Source organism: Camelus dromedarius, chromosome 33 (genome assembly GCF_036321535.1).
Source record: "Camelus dromedarius isolate mCamDro1 chromosome 33, mCamDro1.pat, whole genome shotgun sequence".
NCBI classification, from domain to species: Eukaryota; Metazoa; Chordata; class Mammalia; order Artiodactyla; family Camelidae; genus Camelus; species Camelus dromedarius.
The window spans coordinates 1,023,349-1,042,305 of record NC_087468.1 but is presented as its reverse complement, the minus strand read 5'-3'; the positions used below and the strand labels follow the sequence as shown (position 1 = coordinate 1,042,305).

The following is an 18,957-nucleotide window of genomic DNA, read 5'->3' as shown; positions in this document are numbered from 1 at the left end:
AAGTTAGCTTGCTTAGCATAAGAGTTAAACAGAGGGACGTGACACACAGTGTTGGGGCTTGAAGCTGATCTTCTCTGGCAAATTATGTCACCTCTCTGTGCCTTAGTTCCATCTTCTGTGACTGCCCCCGGGCCACTCATCACAGCTGATTTCCTAGACTAGATGTTGGGAGGGAGGCTGCTGAAGGGAATAAGAAGCGGCAACTTCTAGGGATATTGAAGAGAGAGACAAAAACAGATTAAAGCCGATAAACTGAGTACAAATACCCTCAAAAGAGAAAGAATCCCGCAGTGTTTTGAGCCCCTTAGCATAAGGGAAACAAAATCACGTGGACCCAAAGCTCTTGATCATGTGAGTATTGTGGGTGGGAGGGTGTCCTCAAAAAGTGTTGAGAAAAGGCCTTTTCATTTCCCTTGACGTTTCCAGTAAGGATGGGGAGCAGAAGAGAAAACCCCCTGCTTCACAGTGGAAGCTGCTGTTTTGTGCAAAACTGACCAAAGGTTGGAGAACAGTCATCAGCGGTGCTGGCAAATGAAGAGACTTCTGGATTGGGTGGGGCACTTGCTGCGACTTCCAGGTGACCTGCTGGCTGGGGGCTGTGAGGTGGGCAGTAGGTTTGCAGGGTGACCCGGGCATAATCCCTGGCTTGTGGCTGCTGGTCTGATTAGCAGACCTGGGCACCCGCAGTCCTAATGGGGCAGCTCGGGATGTGGCCTGGGACACCTGCCATGCTGAGGGCGAGAAGAGGGCTTCCCTGAGTGGGTGTCCCTGTGGAGAGTGGAAACGTCCTCCTGCAGGGGAGGAAGAGCCTCTGAGCATGGTGCTGGATGCACAGGCAAGACCACCCTGAGCACGGAGGGTTTGGGGAGCCGGAAGTCACACAGTGGCCCGAGCATCCTTGTTCCTGCGAGATGGAGGGAAAAGATGCTGAAAAGACAGGCTAGGGTCAGACCCTGTGGTGGGTTATGAGTGACAGGAAAGGACTGGTCAGGCAGGCACGAGAGAACCCTGTGGCCGTCCCAAATGGGGCGTCACGCTGAAGGGAGGAGCAGAGTTATAGACTTTGCCACTTATTAGCTGTGTGACTTTGAGCAAGCTCACCCCACCTCTCTCTATATATATCTTCATCTGTAAAGTGACAGAGTGACAAGCTCGTGTCATCAGAAGGCTTAGTTTAGCTCTGATCCTCTGTCCAGTCCTGTCAGTGCTGCCCTGTGAGGTTCTGCAGCCGCTGCTCTTACCCTGAGATGGGAGGGCGTAGAGGGACGTTTTAGTGCCCGAGGGCAGGAAGGGGTTGCTTTAAAAGCAGACATGTTGCAACCTGCAGCTGCAGGCCTGCAGGCAGTTTGGTTGAAGGTCCTGCAGGGCACTTTGGAGGCCTTAGGTTGTGGAGAGTACTTCGGATGCCTTAGCTTCGTCTTAAGTCTTGTTTTCCCTTGCGGACCGGATTTGCCTTTGCAGATTGATGCTGAAGATTTGGGCTTCTGGCAAAGCTGTTTTCAAAGATGGGTATATACGTAAAATATCGTATAAAATAAAATGATTTATTTAACGTGTGGGACTTCGCAGCTGTTGGGAACAGCTCTGTTGTCCTGGTCGTCACGGAGGACACCAAGGGTCAGCAGAGCGTGCGGGAGGGCAGGTAGCCTGCAGTGCTGCTGTGGGGTGTTCTCCCGAGTAGAGCACTCTGCTGAGTTGACTCTCTCTGAGTTTGGTTGCCAGATGAGCAGACAGCAAATTAATGAGTTCTGGTGGGATTGTATAATGACAGGAAGAAAGAGGAAACCGTAATTTTTCCAGACTAAAACAGGCTTTTGTTTCCTGATCCAGTGTGTTCCATTACAGAATTGATGAGTTGTGTCTATTCTGGGACTTCATTGAAATAAACGTTCAGCCTAAATATTAAGAGTTATGTTTTATTTGGCTGGAGGACTCAAGCCTGGATGACAACCTCTCAGATCACTCTGAGGGACTGCTCCCAAGAGGTAGGGGAGGAGCTAGGATATATAGAAGTTTTACAAGAAAGACCAGGTAGTTGGAACAATAAAATATTGCTTGTTATCTAAAGAAAACCAGATATCTCAAGATCAAGTATTTAGTGCTTTTCTATGTATGGGAGGAAGCAAACATTTGTGTCATTGAATTCATCCCTTTGGCAAGTACCTAGCTATCTAGGGCCAGTATCCTGTCCTTTCTTATTCTGAGTCTGCTCAGAGGGCACCATTGTGAGTTGCTGCAGCTCCTGGGCTGCAGGCCTGTCCTCGCTGGGGGTTGGCGGCAGCCGCTAATGACTTGGTTTCAGCATTCTTTGTTTACTGACATGGTTGCAGTATTTTCATTCACATTGTAGTATTTTCATTCACGGACTGATTATGGATAATCTGCAACCTTGGAAAGCAACCGAGATGGAATTACTGCAGGTACCTTCTACTTTAATAAGCCGTGTGCAAACATAAACATGGAGGAAGCATACATTTGGATTTGGTGGTGTAGGGAAGGGATTCTGCACATTACAGGAGAATGCAATGCATAATTCCTTAAGTCCACCTTTCTTTTCTGTAGTGGTTTCTGAGAACAGTTTATGGTAATTAACCAACATTGACAAACGGTGGCACACATTGCATTTAAGAGCTGGCCGGCTGCAAACTTGTGTATTGGACAGGTGGAATTCATAGGCAAGTGGTCAGGTGGATGGGAGAGAGATGGAGCCTAGGCCTGGGCCGAGATTCTGGTTTAAATCGCCATTTCCTCACCATACGGCCTTGGACTAGAATGTAACATCTCTTAACCTGTTGGTGAATCTGTGAAATGGGCATGATAATATTCGTTTCTTCCTGGGATTGTTGTAAGTTCTAAAGAGTATTGTAGCACACATGAAGCACTTAACACACTGCCACTTAGCAGTGTTCACTGTGTGCGGCCGCCCTGCTTGGCGTGTGTCAGAGCCGTAAAGGCAGCATTTGTCTGTTGAGGATGCACTGGTAGCCCCTTGAATAGGTTGTGAATTTGGTGATTTCCTTTAATCTTGGTAACTCTGTGTGCCATGGGCAGTTATTTTCATGGACAGATGAGGAATCTCAGGGTAAAAAAGACTGTAATTTGCCCAAAGTCAGACCATAATTTTGGGTGCAGGGGCCTCGGTTCAGCATGGGCCCCAGGGCCTTCTGCCCTCTCCGTTCAGCACCAGAGCCAGATGTGTGGTCGGCTGTTTCCCAGCCCAGAATATCGGGCAGGCCGCAAGACACACCTGGCCCTGCGCTGCTTGAGCAAAAACTCCGGAGGAGAGGAAGTTACAAAAGGGATAAACATAAAAACAGACGACAGCAAACTGTGATCAGCACTGAGAAGGAAAGGAACACGCCTCGCAATGCAGAGCTGCGAGCTTTCCCGTCGGGGCTGCTCTGGGGAGGTTCATCTCAGCTAAACAAACTCTGCTGCTGCACCAAGGCAGGAAGGCAGGGAGCGTGTGGCCAGGTAGACAGGGCCTTGTTAATCATACTCATTCCCCATTAAGCTGCAGCTGTCACGGGCACTTACCTAGTAAACAGATGTCTTCCATAATCATCACGCACTTTTCTTGGTTGTTTTATTGCCCCACCTTTGAGATGAGGTCATTGAAGCTGGGGAGTTTGCTGCATGCCTGTGATCACCATGGAAATACCCCCACTGGTCTTTCAACCTAGACTGGTGTGGCTGTCATGTCCCAGCCCTGTGAATGTCATTGTGTTGCTTCTCCCAAGTGGCCCAAATGACTGACATTGATATTCTTAATTCGTAGGAAATTGTATGTGACAATAAGAGAAAAAGGTAGTAAAAATTGTTTGGAAAACTAGAAAAAAATCCAATTCTTCCCCAGCTGGGGGAGCGTACCCCGTGTCACTCACCCCACTCACTGCGTGTCACCTCCTCCCTGCCGACTCCGCGTTCAGAAGCCACTCTGAGCCTTTGAAGAACATTTTGCCTCATGACAATGTTGACTGGGACCTGCGACCTCTCTGTCCCTGGTTAACTCTCTCTTCAAAGCCATTTAAGTTTTATGCAGGCTCCTCCGCTCAGATGTAAGAATAGCCTCTTTCAACTTCTTGATGCGGCTCCTTAATGAAGATCTTGTGAAGGAAACTTAGTCAAAACCTGGGAGGTATGCACACAGTGACTGCAACCTCAGCACTTTATGAAGTTCAGAATCAGATTTGTGGGTGACTCAGGAAAGGCTTTTTTAAGGTAACAAGGGGAAAGTGAAAGGACACAGGCTGTGTGAGACTGAAACATCTCGGTCCCAGCCAGCAAGGCACCTGCGTTCAGGATGGTGTGTGGGGAGTGCAGAGTTCTCACAAAGAAAGAAGTGTTGGGATGGGAGGGAGGACAGTTAGGTACTTTACTGTGGAGGGAAAAAGTGGGTTGTACATTTCCTGGTTGAACAAGAGGATTGTGACATGATGTGCTTGTATTTTGGAGAGAAGGGTTTTGTGGAGACAGGCCTAGGGAGAACGCTCTGTGGCTGGGAAGTCAGCACAACAGAGAAACACAGAGAACCCGGCAGACCCCAAGGCCCCTGCTGGGGAAGAGGCTGTCCGCCAATTCGAGCCCTGGGGGCTGCTTTTGTCCCTTAGCTGGGGCCTCAGAGCTCCATTCACAACCCTGTCCTGTTGATACAAGAAAAAAAAGGTGCGGCATGAGAAGGGCTGTGTCCCAGGCTTTTGTTGAGCCCCTGGGATGTGCCCCGCTGGATGTTGTTCCTTGGCTTCATGCAGTAAAGGATTCAAGAGCAAGCCAGTGTTGAGTAAAGGTAGATTTACTCAGAGAGATTCATTGAAAGGCAAGAGAAAGGCCACGAGTTGCGGGGGTTGGATGATCATATTAAAAGAAAGTTCACACTCCACAGACTGAGTGTGGGCCTTCTCCTAAGAGGGAGAGAGAGTGGTGACCTCGAGGAGGCCCTGTGTTGCTGGTTTTCATGGGCTTGGTGGTTTCATTTGCTAATATGTAGAAGAACCAGCCTAAGGGCAAGGGGCTGGGATTCCCAGGGAGTTGGCCATTTCCCACCCTTTGACCTTTTGTGGCTAGCCTTGGGACTGCCATGGTGCCTGGGGCATGTTATTCACCATGTTACTATTACAATGGGTGTATAATGAAGCTCAAGCTCTGCTAGAAGTTAAATCTCTTCATCCTGAGCCTCAAGGCCTACTGGGGTTTGAATCCTTCACCAATTTGATGTTAATTGCTGTGGCCTTCCTTGAATGGCTGTGCCCTGCCCCCTTCCATCCTGTCTCACTGTGATGACACAGAGAGAGCAAAGGCCGGGCCCTGCCTATTCTCCTGCATTTAACAGCGGGAGGTGTGGGGTGGGCTTATGATGACTCTGAGTGTTGAAAAGGATGTTTCAGATTTTCCCACGTGAGACATGGGCACCTGCCAGCAGCCATCACAGATTTATCTCACGGGCATTATCGCTTGTGTTGTTACGGAAACAACAGGCCAGCCAAGAAACAAGCACTGAGATTTATTACGCAGGCGGGCTCAGAGGGGCTTCTGTTCCGAAGCTCTGAGCACCTCCAAGATCTGCACATGAGGTTCTATAGGGTTAATTACACGTAAGGGGCTATTAGCCAATAAGGCTCAAACAACAAAAAGCAAGGAATCAGTACACTGAAGCTTATGAATTTGGAACAGATCACGTTACTGATAATTGTTGACCTTGGATTTACGAGTTAGCTTATTAGCCCAGTAAACTGACACTAAACTTCAGATTTACGAGTTATCCCAGCAAAACTTAGATCAGTAAACCGACACTTATCACACTTAGATTTGTGAGTTAGCTCGTTAGCCCAGCTGGGCTTTTCCTTCACAGTGTCACTCATCTTTTCTATATTTCTGTTTTTTTTTTTTTAAGTATTTAATCCAAATTTAATATCAGGGCTTTTTGGAAAGAAATTTCTCTTTTTCTTTTCTTTGGGGCTCTTTTGGGGGGGTAGGTAATTAGGTGTATTTATCTGTTAGTGGAGGCCCTGGGGCTAGAACCCGGGACCCCGTGCACGCTAAGCCCACGCTCTACCACCCCCCCATGATCTTTTCTTTTTGCTTTAGCTGCCAAGAATCTTACAGCTGAATTTCTAGTCGGCCTTTAACACTTGCCCTGACTCCAGGGAATCCATTTTTATGACTTTACCTCCCCCTGGTTTCATTTAAGTATTGAATCTCCAATTTCTCTTCACTCTCAGTTTTGCCTTTTTGTTGTTATGGTTGTTAAGGTGTGTTTAAAAAAATTGTTTAATTTCTCTTTTAGCAGGAGGCTGAAAGTAAATAAATATGTAAACAAACAGCACACTTAAATGCTTTTATACATTCTAAGCTGTTTAGTTGTTACTTAAAAACCGAATTGAATATTAAAGTGATAATATTTTTAAATTATTTTTTAATTTTTTACAAAGATATAGCTGATTTAAAATATGATATGTTTCAGGTGTACAATAGATGCTCCATTTATAGATACTGTAAACATTGGCTGTATTCCCTGTGTTGTAAGATACATCCCTGTAGCGTGTTTACATTACATGTTGCAGTTTGTATAAGAAAGTTGGGTAACGCAGAGTCTGGGGCATGGCTGTGTCTGACTCAGCGTCACGCTCACCCTGCCTGTCAGAGCCCAGGCCCTCACTCCTGTCTGCAGGGCAGCGAGTGGAGGCAGCCCTCATCAGCGCTGGCACCACCCTCTGAGCGGCAGTGACAGCAGTGTCTGTGTGTGGACGTGCAAATTGTTTTTCCAGGAGCTTTACATGCATTTCTGCATTTAATAATTTAAGCCCTCCTGTGAGGAAGCGTTTTATGATTTTAATGAATAATACATTTTATTTTGATATTGATAGACTTCAAACCTCCGGAAAATTTACAGAAGTAGTACAGTGAATGCTTAGATACAGTTCACCTTAAAGGGCACTCTTTGTCCTTTTATGTCTGGCTTATTTTAGCATAAAGTTTCAAGGTTCATCCATATTGTAGCCTGAGTCAGTACTTTATTCTTTTGGTTTCATAATATCCTTTTTCTTTTTTTTTCGTTTTTGGTCTATTTAAAAATATTTTCATTGAAGTCTAGTCAGTTTATAATTTTGTGTCAGTTTCTTGGGTACAGCACAACAATTCAGTTAAATAGGAACATACCTGTATTCATTTTCATATTCTTTTTAAACATAAGTTACTATAAGATATTAAATATTTTCTCCTGTGCTATACAGTATAAACTTGCAGTTTATTCTATACATAGTCAGTATCTGCAAATCTTGAAATCCCAAAATATTCCTTCCCACACCCTCTCCCCTCTGGTAACCATAGTTTGGTTTCTATGTCTCTGTGTCTGTTTCTGTTCTGTAGATAAGTTTATCTTTTTGTGTCTTTGTTTTTTTGATTTTTTTTTTTTTTTTTTTTTTAGATTCCACATGTGAGCGATCTCATATGATATTTTTCTTTCTCTTTCTGGCTTACTTTTCTTAGAATGACATTCTCCAGGTCCATTCATGTTGCTGCAAATGGCATTACTTTATTATTATTTTATGGCTGAATAGTAGTCTATTGGAGAAATATACTAGAGTCTCTTTATCCAGTCATTTGTCAGTGGACATTTAGGTTGTTTCCATGTCTTGCTATTGTAAATAGTGCTGCTGTGAACATTGGGATGAAAGTGTCTTTTTGAATTAGGGTTCCTTCTGGATATATGTCCAGGAGTGGGATTGCTGGGTCATTGGAAGGTCAATTTTTTGTCTTTTGAGGAACCTCTACACAGTTTTCCACAATGGCTCCACCAAACTGCATTCCCACCACAGTGTAGGAGGATTCCCAATTCTCCGCAGCCTCTCCAGCATTTACTGTCTGTGAACTTCTGAATGATGGCTATTCTGACTGGTGAGAGGTGATACTTGATTGCAGTTTTGATTTGCATTTCTCTGATAATGATATTGAGCATTTTTTTCATGTGCCTATTGGCCATTTGTATGTCTTCATTGGAGAAAAGTTTCTTTAGGACTTCTGCCCATTTTTTAATTGAATTGTTTGTTTTTCTTTCTTATTAAGTGTAAAAGCTGTTTACATATTCTGGGAATTAAGCCCTTGCCAGTTTCATTTATTGCCACTATTTTCTCCCATTCCATAGATTGTCTTTTTGTTTTGCATTTTGTTTCCTTTTCTGTGCAAAAGCTTGTAAGTTTAATTAGATCCCACTTGTATTATTTTGCTTGTATTTCTATTGCTTGAGTAGACTGCTCTAGGGAAACATTGTTGAGATGTATGTCAGATATTTTGCCTATGTTTTCTTCTAAGAGGTTTATAGTGTCTTGTCTACATGTTTAAGGCTTTAAGCCATTTTTAATTTATTTTTGTGTATGCTGTGAGGGAGTAGTCTAACTTCATTGATTTATATGCAGCTGTCCAGTTTTCCCTACACCACTTGCTGAAGAGGCTGTCTTTACTCCATTGTATGTTCTCACCTCCTTTGTCAAAGGTTCAATGAACAAAAGTTTGTGGGACTATTCTTGGTAATTTTGTTTATCCGTTCATTGATGGATGGATATTGTTTGTAAACTTTGGCTACTCTGAATGATACTGCCATGAATATTGATGTGCAAGTTTTTGTGAGAATATGTTTTCATTCTGTTGGCTGTACAGTTGGCCCGCCATAGCTGTAGTTTCCACTTCATGGATCCAGATGGCTGGTTGTAAAGGGACTCGAACATCCTTGGATTATGGAATCCAGGATGGGGGGTTCCTGAAACCAACCCCCCAAGGATACTGAGGGATGACTCTACATGTAGGAGTGAAATTGCTGAGCCATATAACTCTAACCTTTTGAGGAAACACCAGACTTCTCCAAAGAAGCTGCACCATTACCCCTTTCCAACGGCTGCGTATTGAGGGTTCCCATTTCTCTGCCTCCTGACCGACACTTGTTATTGTCCATGTTTTGATTATAACCATCCTAGTGAGTGTAAAATCAGATCTCATTTTGATGTTGATTTTGCTAGTGATGCTGAGCATCTTTTCATATGCTTATTGGCCAATTGTGTATCTATTTAAATACTTGGCATATTTAAAAATTGGGTCGATTTTCTTTGTATTGGTCAGTTGCAAGCATTTGTTTTATATCCTGGATACTAGTCTCTTATTAGATATATGCTTTGCAAAATTTTTCTCCTAATCTGCAGATTGTCGTTTCACTTTACTTTTTTTAAACATTAAAACAATTTCTTTCTAGGGGAGGTAATTAGATTTATTCATTTTATTTTTCTTGCTAAGCACGCACTCTATCACTTGAGCTACCCCCTTCCCCTTTCATTTCACTTTCTTGATGATGTCCTTTGTAACAAATGGTTTTAATTTTGATGAAGTCCATTTTATCTTTTTTTTTTTCATATGTGCTCTTGGTATTGTATCTAGGAAGCCATAGCTTATCCTAAGACCACAAAGATTTAAACTATGTCTTCTTTTAGAAAGTTTATACATTTAGTTATTACGTTTCTGTCTGTGATTAATTTTGAATTAATATTATATTTGTTATATAAAATACGGGTGTCCAGATTCCGGATTCATTCTTTTCCCTGAAGTTACCCAGGTGTCTCTGCACCATTTGTTGAATAGACTATTCTTTCAATGGAGTGTTGTTGGCACATTTCTGGAAAAATGACTGTAAATGTAAGGTTCCCCCCTGGATTTTTTATTGTGTTTCATAGATTTATGCATCCAAACTTATGCCAGTACCATAATGACTTGAGTACTATAGATTTGTAGTAACCTTTGAGTGAGTCCTCCAGCTTTGCTCTTCTTTTTCAAGATTGTTTTGGCTGACCTGGGTCCCTTGCACTTCCATATGAATTTTGGCATCAGTTTTTCAATTTTTGCAAAGAAGTCAGCTGGAATTTTGATAGGGATTCCATTAAATTTGTAGATCACTTTGGGGAGTCTTAACATTTTTAACAATATTGTCTACCATTCCATGAACATGGGATGCCTTCCATATATGTAGATCTTTTAATTTTTTTGGTGATACTTCAAAATGTTCAATGTGCAAGTCTTGTAAAATTTTGTTAAATGTATCTCTCATTTTATTTTTAATGCTGTTCTAATTGGAAAGGCTGAGCTTCCTAAGGGTGGGACTATATATCAATTTATTTATTTCTAGGATTCCTACACAGCAAATACCCTAGATTTATATTTGCTACATAAATCTATCCACAATTCTTCCCACCCCCGTGTCATAAGAAACCAAGACCCAGGTTAAGCTACCTGAACACCTATGTGGAAGTGAGAAGTGAGACCCTTGGGTGGGGCTTTGTGCAGATTATACTGAGAGCTTATTCAGTGTGGCTTCATCTTAATGTCTTTTAAACAATCCTTTCAGTTTATATAGTCAGATACATTAAGAAAATGCCCTTTTGTTGTGTGGAGGAGCTAAGACTATAATTTTCAAATAATTTCTAGTGAGAGTGTTGTACTTGAAACCTAATTTGCATCAATCTTTGAAGATTTATGTTTCAGGAGCTTTGACTATATAATACCTGTCTTTATTCAATAACGACAACTAAATGCTCAAACAACATGTAAGAGTTTGAGCAACCTGCCCCCACCCCGTAGTGCTGGTTGGCTGCAGCTGTAACTGGAGTCAAGGCTTACCTATCCCAGTACGCTTGGGCTGATCTGCTCAAAGGGTTTCGTCCAATAGTTTGTCGGTAGTCTTTTGGACAAAGCCATAAAGCATTGATTTAAGGTTGCTGGAATGGAATCTATTTTATTAATATTAAATAAGCACATATTGAGTGCTTACTGTATGTTGGGAATTGTCCCTCAGCCTCACATGAATATTATTTCTTTTAAAACCTCACATATTTCCTTGTTATTCTCACTTTACAGATAAGGAGACAGAGAATTAGGTCTTCTCTCTTTTGGGGGGAGCTCATTATAAATGATGGGAAGTTGTAAGGAAAAAGATATTGATTCATCCAGAGAAAACATTTTACTGAGAGTCAGCACTGAAGAGGGTGATCATTGTTTGAGTGAGACGAGCCCCGGGTTGTACGGACTCAGCATCCCTGTCCTGGACACGGCACGTGTAGGGCTGCGTGGTGGGTGAGGCGGCGAGGCCACGCAGGGAACGCGGATGCCGGGCCATTGGGCTGTGCTCAGGCCCGGTGGGGCTTTCTCCTAAGGGCAGTGGACCGTCATTGACAGATTTTAAGTAGGGGAGTGGGGTGCTCTCGTAGATCACTTTTGTCTTGTAGAATGCTTAGAAACATTTAGAAGGCTCCACAGGAGGTGATGTGATAAGTCAGAGTAGGGTGGCTGTGAGGTGTAGCAGTGTTCAATTTTCAAGTGATTTTCAGTCCCAGGTTTGTGGCTCAGTACCTGTGTCACTTTGGATGACACACTCAAGGAAGTGAAACAATTTATCTTATTAATTGAAGCAGTGATATACCGACTTCCCAGGACTTCTGTGGAGATCCAGTGAGATAACATGTGCACAATGTGCAGTGTGGTCCCCAGTACAGAGTCAGTGCTGAGGGAGTGCCAGTGAGAAACTGGTAGGTGAGGTGTGGGTGGTGGGACTCGTTGACTGAGGAAATTGGGCCCTGAAGGAGGGGTCCAGTCACATCTGTGAGTGATGGGACTGAGCTGGGAGAGGCAGAGAGACCTTGCCCCCCGACAAGGGGCCCTGGGCACGACGGCTATGGGAGGAGCACCGTGAAGACAGCTATTTGCAGGTGGAGTTGGAGGTGCCCTTGAAACATCTAAGTGCAGTGCCACAATCACAGAGAAGGTCTAGGCCCGGGCTGTGCATTTTCCTATAATCTCAATCCCTGAGGATGCCGAGGTATTGATCATTGAACGTGAAGACATACTTACAGGACAAGTGAATAGTGGTATCATCTCTGTCATCAAAGCTCACGTCTCTTTATTCATCACTCACTTTGCTAATTGGGCACTTACAGAGCTCACTTCACCGTCCTCACCTGGGCTCAGGCTCCACAGAAAAGATCTTGTGAGTCTCCCTCTTTTCCAGAAGAAAACACATTTAGCTGGTAGACTTCTCTACCTCGCCAGACTTAGAATTTTAGTTTGTTGATTTAATTCTGTTTTCTGTTGGCCGTCTCCTGACAGGAGAGACATTTTACCTCATGGTCAGGTTTCAATTAGCTGTTATTGAGAACTGCTGATCTGATCCATAGTGTATGTTTTCTATTAACTTTGTAGAGTACTTATCATTTTTCTGTCTTTGCCCTTTAATTTTGTTTCCTCTTCAATGTTCTATCCTATTTGGGGCCTTATTTTATTTTTTAATTAAAAAATGTGTGTTAGCAGTTAAGAAAACAAAAGCAAAGAAAAAATGCACATGATGGCTAGATTTAGAAAATATCTAGTGTGTTTTCTGTCTCGGCAATGGAGGGTTCTAGAAACTCTTGAAAACCTTCATTACATAAGTTCCTTAAAATGCTGATTAAGAAATAAGACCTTCCTTCCTCATCTTTCAAGCTGCACAGCTAATTGTCAAGAAAGTGAGGGGAAATCTTCAGAAGCCAAGTCAAACCAGAAAGCAGGGATTCTGGGAGATACGCTAGCCTTAGAAGCCCTGGGGGGCCAGTTGGCTCGTGAACTGAGTTTCAGTTGCCTTGACAGGAGGGCTGGAGGTGAGCCCCAGGCCTCTCACACTGGGAGTTGGATGGCTGTTCTTATGTAAGGCCAAGCACATCCTGAGAATCCTGCTTTATAAAAGGGGGAATTAGAAAGAAAAGTAAAAAAGCATTCCTCAAGGCAAGGAAGTAAGGAAAGTCAATTTTTTGGAAGCGGGGAAAAATAACATATCCAATGTAAGTATTTAGTTTAAATCTGTTCTGGCATGAGAGTGACAACAAACTCCTGGCAGAAAATCACAGCTCCTCCCGGAAAGAGAAGTTGTGTTTTGAATGAATCAGTGGGCAGCCATTCCGAAAAAGGCCTCCAGAGTCTTCTGGATCAAGATACTGGACCCAAACACCTCCCTTCCATGGTCTCATTTAAATAACCAGAAAGGTTTTAAAGGAAAGAAGCCATAATCATAGTTCTATTTATTGACATTAATATATGCTAGGAATTCAGAGGTGACTATGGAGTTGTCTCCTCTTTTATGGACCTTACTTTCTATTTGACATAGTCGGGGAACTTGGTGGAGGGTGGTGTTAGTTTGTTGCAATTAGCCAGGAGAGGAGATTAAGAAAACAGTGAAGGGTGGGTGACATTTTTAGCTGAGGACAGTCCTGTTCAGTTGGTTTGTAATTGCAGACTCGTTTAGTTGTCACTGGAGGGAATTGATTTTATGGAATTTGGACTTAACTCAGGCCTCTTCAGAATGGACAAGTGAACCTGGAGAAAGACAGTCAAATCTGTGCAGACATTCAAGTCCACGTGAACGTGCTTTATCCCTGAGCCAAAGATAGGACAAGTAGGCAGCACTTCTTGAGGACAAAAGAGTGGTTTTTAAGGTTCTCCAAGAATGAATCCCAGGGAACCGGGATGGCCAGTTGTCAAACTGTGACTTTGCTCTTTGGACGGTGTACCCACCGAGGTTTTTGGCCATTTATAGGTTTCCATTTCTCTTTAATGCATGACAGGTGATGAGGACGTGGGCATACACTTTTGACACCTTGTTGAAGTGACTGGGTACCTGCCTAGAAGCGCGGGCACAGCTACGGCTGCGCCATACATCTTGCCGCCCATCCCGCTCCCTGGCTCCCTGATCACGGCAGAGTGGTTCCTTGATGACCTGTCCGTCTCCTCTGTGACATCGTAACCCAACAAAATACCGGAGCGTATTAGCTTGGCTTTGTTCTTTTCATCCTTCCCTTCGAATGATGATGACTGATAATGGACCCAGTTACGTTTGCAGATGATTTACACGTAGGGCTTTCAGTACAAACCTTGTAATCCCCACTGTGTGATCTAGAGAAGAAAGTTACATTCTTTCCAAATTGTTTTGATGCACTTATGTGGGAAAATGTTGTATGTTTGAATATGTATTTCCTCTCTGAATCATCATGGCTCGAGATGAATATTTGTAGACATGGAATGAGTTTTCTGTATTTGAACTGTATGGTCCCCTAAATTCTCCCCAGCTTTTTAAGTCATCACTGTAGTGCTACCTCCAGAGTTTCCCAAAGCATCCACCACTGCCTGTTCTTCGGACACTGTGAGTTTCCAAGTTGGAGAAGGCTGCTGGTTGTTGAGGCATTCTCTGGCACATCTCTGGCTGGCTGATGTGAGCTTAGCACACAAGACTTGGCAGACAGTATCTAACCATGGTCACGTCCATTTCTGGAACACTCATGGAGGGTTTTACACCTATGCTAGTGGCATACGTTATTTCATTTAGTTTTCCCAACAATCATAATTAGATTTTATCACCTGTATTAATAAGGAAATTGTCAAAGCGAGTGATGTGCAGACTTTGGACTGGAACACGGGTCTTTCTGATCCCTGTCTCTGTTCCCTCCCCAGCCTATCCTTCCAAATGGCCAGGAGACTCTTCCTCAGTCTTGAGTTTCCCGCTGATTTTACCACTCTCTTTGTTTCTGGAGAGGAAAACAAGTCTAAACTTACTTTCCAGTTGGAAATGGAATGGAGAGTTAACGTTGGAAGCCGGGAGAGTCTGTCCTGTGATGAAGCGGTCTCCGAGCCACTTCCACTGGGACGTCACATCACTGTCTGGGCCCCTTGCACAGCCTGTGCACAGGTGATAAGCCAGATGTGCCGAGCAGTCCTCCCGGACAGGGCAGTGCGTTGGAAATGAGTTTGGGGATTTGGTTTCATTACATAGGTTCCTGAGGGCCTTGGCCTGGCACTTCGAGTGGGACCACTCCCTGTCCCACAGACTCGTGCTCTGGGCCCGTGCAGAACTAACGTGGCCTCAGCCTGAGGCTCAGGGCCCGTTTTGATGAGGAGCATTTTAGTCCAGGGTCTGCCGGAGGCTCTGACACTTCTGGGCTGTGGGAATTTGTCCAGGATGATAATAATTCCTCCCCGAGTTTCAGATTTCCTTGCCTGTGAGCCGGGGTAGTAATAGTTTCTGAAATGATTGTAATGATTCAGTAATGGGCACAGCGTGTGCTGGCAGGTAGCTGGTGTTTAAGGAGCAGAAGTCTCAGACACTCTGTCAGCCTCTCACTGTGTGCTCTGTGCTTTGAGAGGTTGTGTGTTTGGTGAAAGTCCCGCCCAAACCCTAGGGTCTAGATGAACTGTTGTTCCTTTACTTTCCCTTCCTTTTCCTCTTTCCCTTCTCTGTGTCCCATGTTTAGGTAGCAGATTCCTCTGTTTCAGGGAATACGGACCTTTCTAATAAAAGGAGAGGCGGAACTCGGAAAGGTGGGGCCCAGAGGGTGTCTGGAGCGTCTGCAAAGCGCTGCTTCCCTGCATTTCTGCATCCGGTCCCATCAGTGCATGAAGTCAGCCTTCCTCTTCCTTCCTGTGTCGTTGGGTCTCTGTTTTAAGGGAAAGTATTTTACGGGTCTTTTTTCAATTACATGTTTCATTCAGATGCTTGTTGCTTTTCTCCCTGTGCTTCAGCATTCCTAGGAGAGAATTCAGCAGTGCAGCATCCTCTCCGTGCTCTATGATTTGATCGGCTTCCACCGCAAGTCCGCCTTCTTCAAGTGGGTGGCCCCCGTGCAGCTCGCGGCCCCCTGCATCCCAGAGCCTGGCGGGAAGGCCTGCTACCGGCTCCTTCTGCAGACGCTTCCTGGCTACAGTCTGTCACTGTTTTCGCAGGACTTCAGCAAAGGTGTTGGAACTAAAACATTGCTTCAGTCCCATTAACCATGCCTGGTTTGGGCCCTGCTGTCCTGTCTCATCAGGGTGAATCCTGATTCGTTTAGAACAGGGCTCAGCAGGCTTTTTCTGTCAAGGGCTTGGGAGTAAGTATTTCAGGGTCTGTAAACATCCTGATCTCTGGTGCAGCTGCTCAGCTCTGCTGTTCAGACGCCAGAGCAGCCGGACATTCCACACACCCACAGAGCGTTATTAACAGCGGTGGCTGGGGCTGGATTCGGTGTATGAACTGCACTTTGTCCCCACAGCCTCCTCATTATTGACGCCTGCACCAGAGCGTGCATTTGCGACAGTGGGTGAACCTGCACTGACACGTCATCATCACCCAGAGCCCAGACTTGACACTAGGATTTACACTTGGTGGTGTGCACTCTGTGGGTTTGGACAGATGTGCAATGACATGTATCCACCGTCACAGCATCATACAGAGTAGTCTGTCTTAGTGACCTTAAAATGCTCTGTGCTGCACCTCATTCATTGCTCCTTCCCCTCTAGCCTCTGACAGCCACTGATCCTTTAGTCTCTGTGGTTTTCCCTTTCCCAGAACACCATACAGTGGGAATCAGACAGTTGCGGAACCTTCCCAGATTGGCTTCTTTCACTTAGTAATATGCATTTAAGGTTCCTCCATGTCTTTCCATGCCTTGATAACTCATTTCATTTTAACAACAAATAATAGTCCATTTTCTGGCTGGACCACAGATTATTTATCCATTCACCTACTGAAGAACAGCTTAGTTGCTCCTTAGTTCTGGTGATTGTGAATAAAGCTGCTATTAACATCTGTATGCAGTTTTGTGTGTGGACATAAGTTTCCATTTCGTCGAGTAAACACCAAGGAGCACAGTTGCCGGATCATATGTTAGGAGTACGTTTAGTTTTGTAAAAAATTGCCAGACCGTCTTCCAAAGTATCTGGGCCATTTTACATTCCCACCAACAATGCATGAGTATTCCTGATGCTCCACATCCTCACCAGCATTCGGTGCTGTAAGTGTTCTGCGTTTTGGCAGTTCTGACAGGTGTGCAGTGGTATCTCGCTGTTTCAGTCTGCATCCCCTTGATGACAGATGCTGTGGACCATCTTTCCATAGACTTCTTTGGCATCTAGATTTCTTCTTTGATGAGGTCTGTGTTCAGGCATTTTGCTCATTTTTTAATCAGGTTGTTCATCCTTCTTGTTGAGTTTAAAGAGATTTTGGTATATTCTGGATATCAGCCCTTTATCAATGTGTCCCTGCCCTTCACCTGCAGCACCGAAGTTGTCCTTTGGGTCTCAGTGGAATGTCAGCCCTTCAAAGAGGTTCCCTGTCTTCCCTCAGCCTAAATACTGTCCTTGTATTTTTCACTTTCATTGACTTATTTTGTTCTTTTTAAATAGCATTTCCCATAATTTGTAAGTACATTAAAAAAAAGGGCAATGATTGAACACCACCTCCCCCACCAAGCTGTGTGCCCTGTGAGAGCAGAGGCCCTGTCCCCACTCACCGTTTCCCATGACAGCACATGGCACATGTCCATGTAAAAGTGTGTAACGTGGGGCCAAACCTGATGAGCATCTATGATGACATGTGTTGGCTACCATTTATTGAGTAGACTTTTTTTCTGATGTTAATTATTAAATCACATGAATGAAACTTGTTTGTTTTGAAAAATAAAACAACAAAGCACACCTCCGTTTGATTGGTACTTTCTACTTAGCCTTCTGACCCAGGAGGGGATGTTCACCATCATTTTGTGGAGGAGGTTGGGGAGGTAAAGTAAGAGAGTGAGATCAAATAAAGTAAAAATGATAACTATCAGTTGGCTTCATTTTCACTAAGACATAAAATTACTTTAAACCCTATCTCAGCTGTTGTTCTGTTGTTTTAAACATTTCTCATAGAATTAAATGGAAGCCCGCTAAACCCTGAAAGGGAAATTGTGTGCTCAGGTCCTGAAAAGTGTTTATGTCTATTTCTTGAAATGCACATTTTCCCTGCTGGTTACAGAAAGTCGAGGCGGGAACACAGCCGTGCGCTGTGTGTCTGCAGGCTTCACGAGCTGCTCACTGTCATTTTCATTTTCTTGTGTTGCAGTTTATGAAGGTTTTCCATGAGATATATTGCTCAGCCTTTTCCTGAATGAAGGATTGAATTTTCCACAGGAAATCTTATGAAAGAGAGTGACAAGGCACATGGGTTTCCCAAAAAGGAATACTTGATGTAATAAACCCTCACTATGGTGAACTTTTTTAATACAAGCCAGTTGAAAATTTTATCACTAGGTCATAGGCCACAAAACTGTCTTAAGAATAAAAAGATTCAAATTTTATAGAAGAAGCAGTTTGAATCAAGTAGAAATTATGATTTATACACTAGTTGGTGTTAGAAATTATACTCAGTCTTATCATAATTGCCTGTGGTAGGAGCTGGATTATTATTTATTTATTAAAAAAAAATCCACTAGGTGCTATTTGCCCCATTCTTGATGCAGCAGTGCTGAGGTTAGTTAAGTTGGGCCATTTAGGATTGTTAGCTAGGTTTTCCAGACATTGATTTCAGCCTTTTTATCTTTTATACAATCTCTTCTTTTGTATCGGCCTTTGGTCTTTTGACAACATGGAAATACTGCACGGATCTGCCTTTCCCTTTTTTCCTGTCTTTGTGGGAAAAGAGTTCTCAAAGACAAACTACTAGGATATAAAGGATTTTGTGTGGGGTAAGTTTGTTCAGTTCTAAGGATTTCAATTAATATGTATTAATACTTGCTATTCAGCTAATGACAGTAAAATTATAAACTAACTTAAGTATACATCAGTAAGTATAGTACAATCAGCCCATCACCCAGATTAAGGAATTCACAAACTTTTCCATATTTCCTTTATTCAGACCTTTGTTCTTTTATTTGTCCTTTGTTGAAGTATTTGACAGCAAATCCAAGAAGACATGTCATTTTACCCTATGTGCTCAAGTAGGCATGTCTGAAAAATGAGGGCCTTTTTTTATCAGATTTTTCCATTTGACCCATGTGCTCGTTAAGTACCAGCTTTATCAGGCATCTCACTAGGCATTAGGGATCCTTGGGGCAATGAGACAGTCCTGGCTCCCAAGGAAGTTAAGGGCTGATGGAAGAAACCAACACAGGA

The 18,957-nt window shown here is 43.6% G+C and overlaps 1 pseudogene; it reads left to right on the top strand.

The window, feature by feature from the left end:
• Window positions 1-17,632, top strand: part of LOC135319835 (trafficking protein particle complex subunit 9-like) — a 51,303-nt pseudogene extending 33,671 nt beyond the window's left edge.
• Window positions 17,633-18,957: the final 1,325 nt, after the last annotated feature.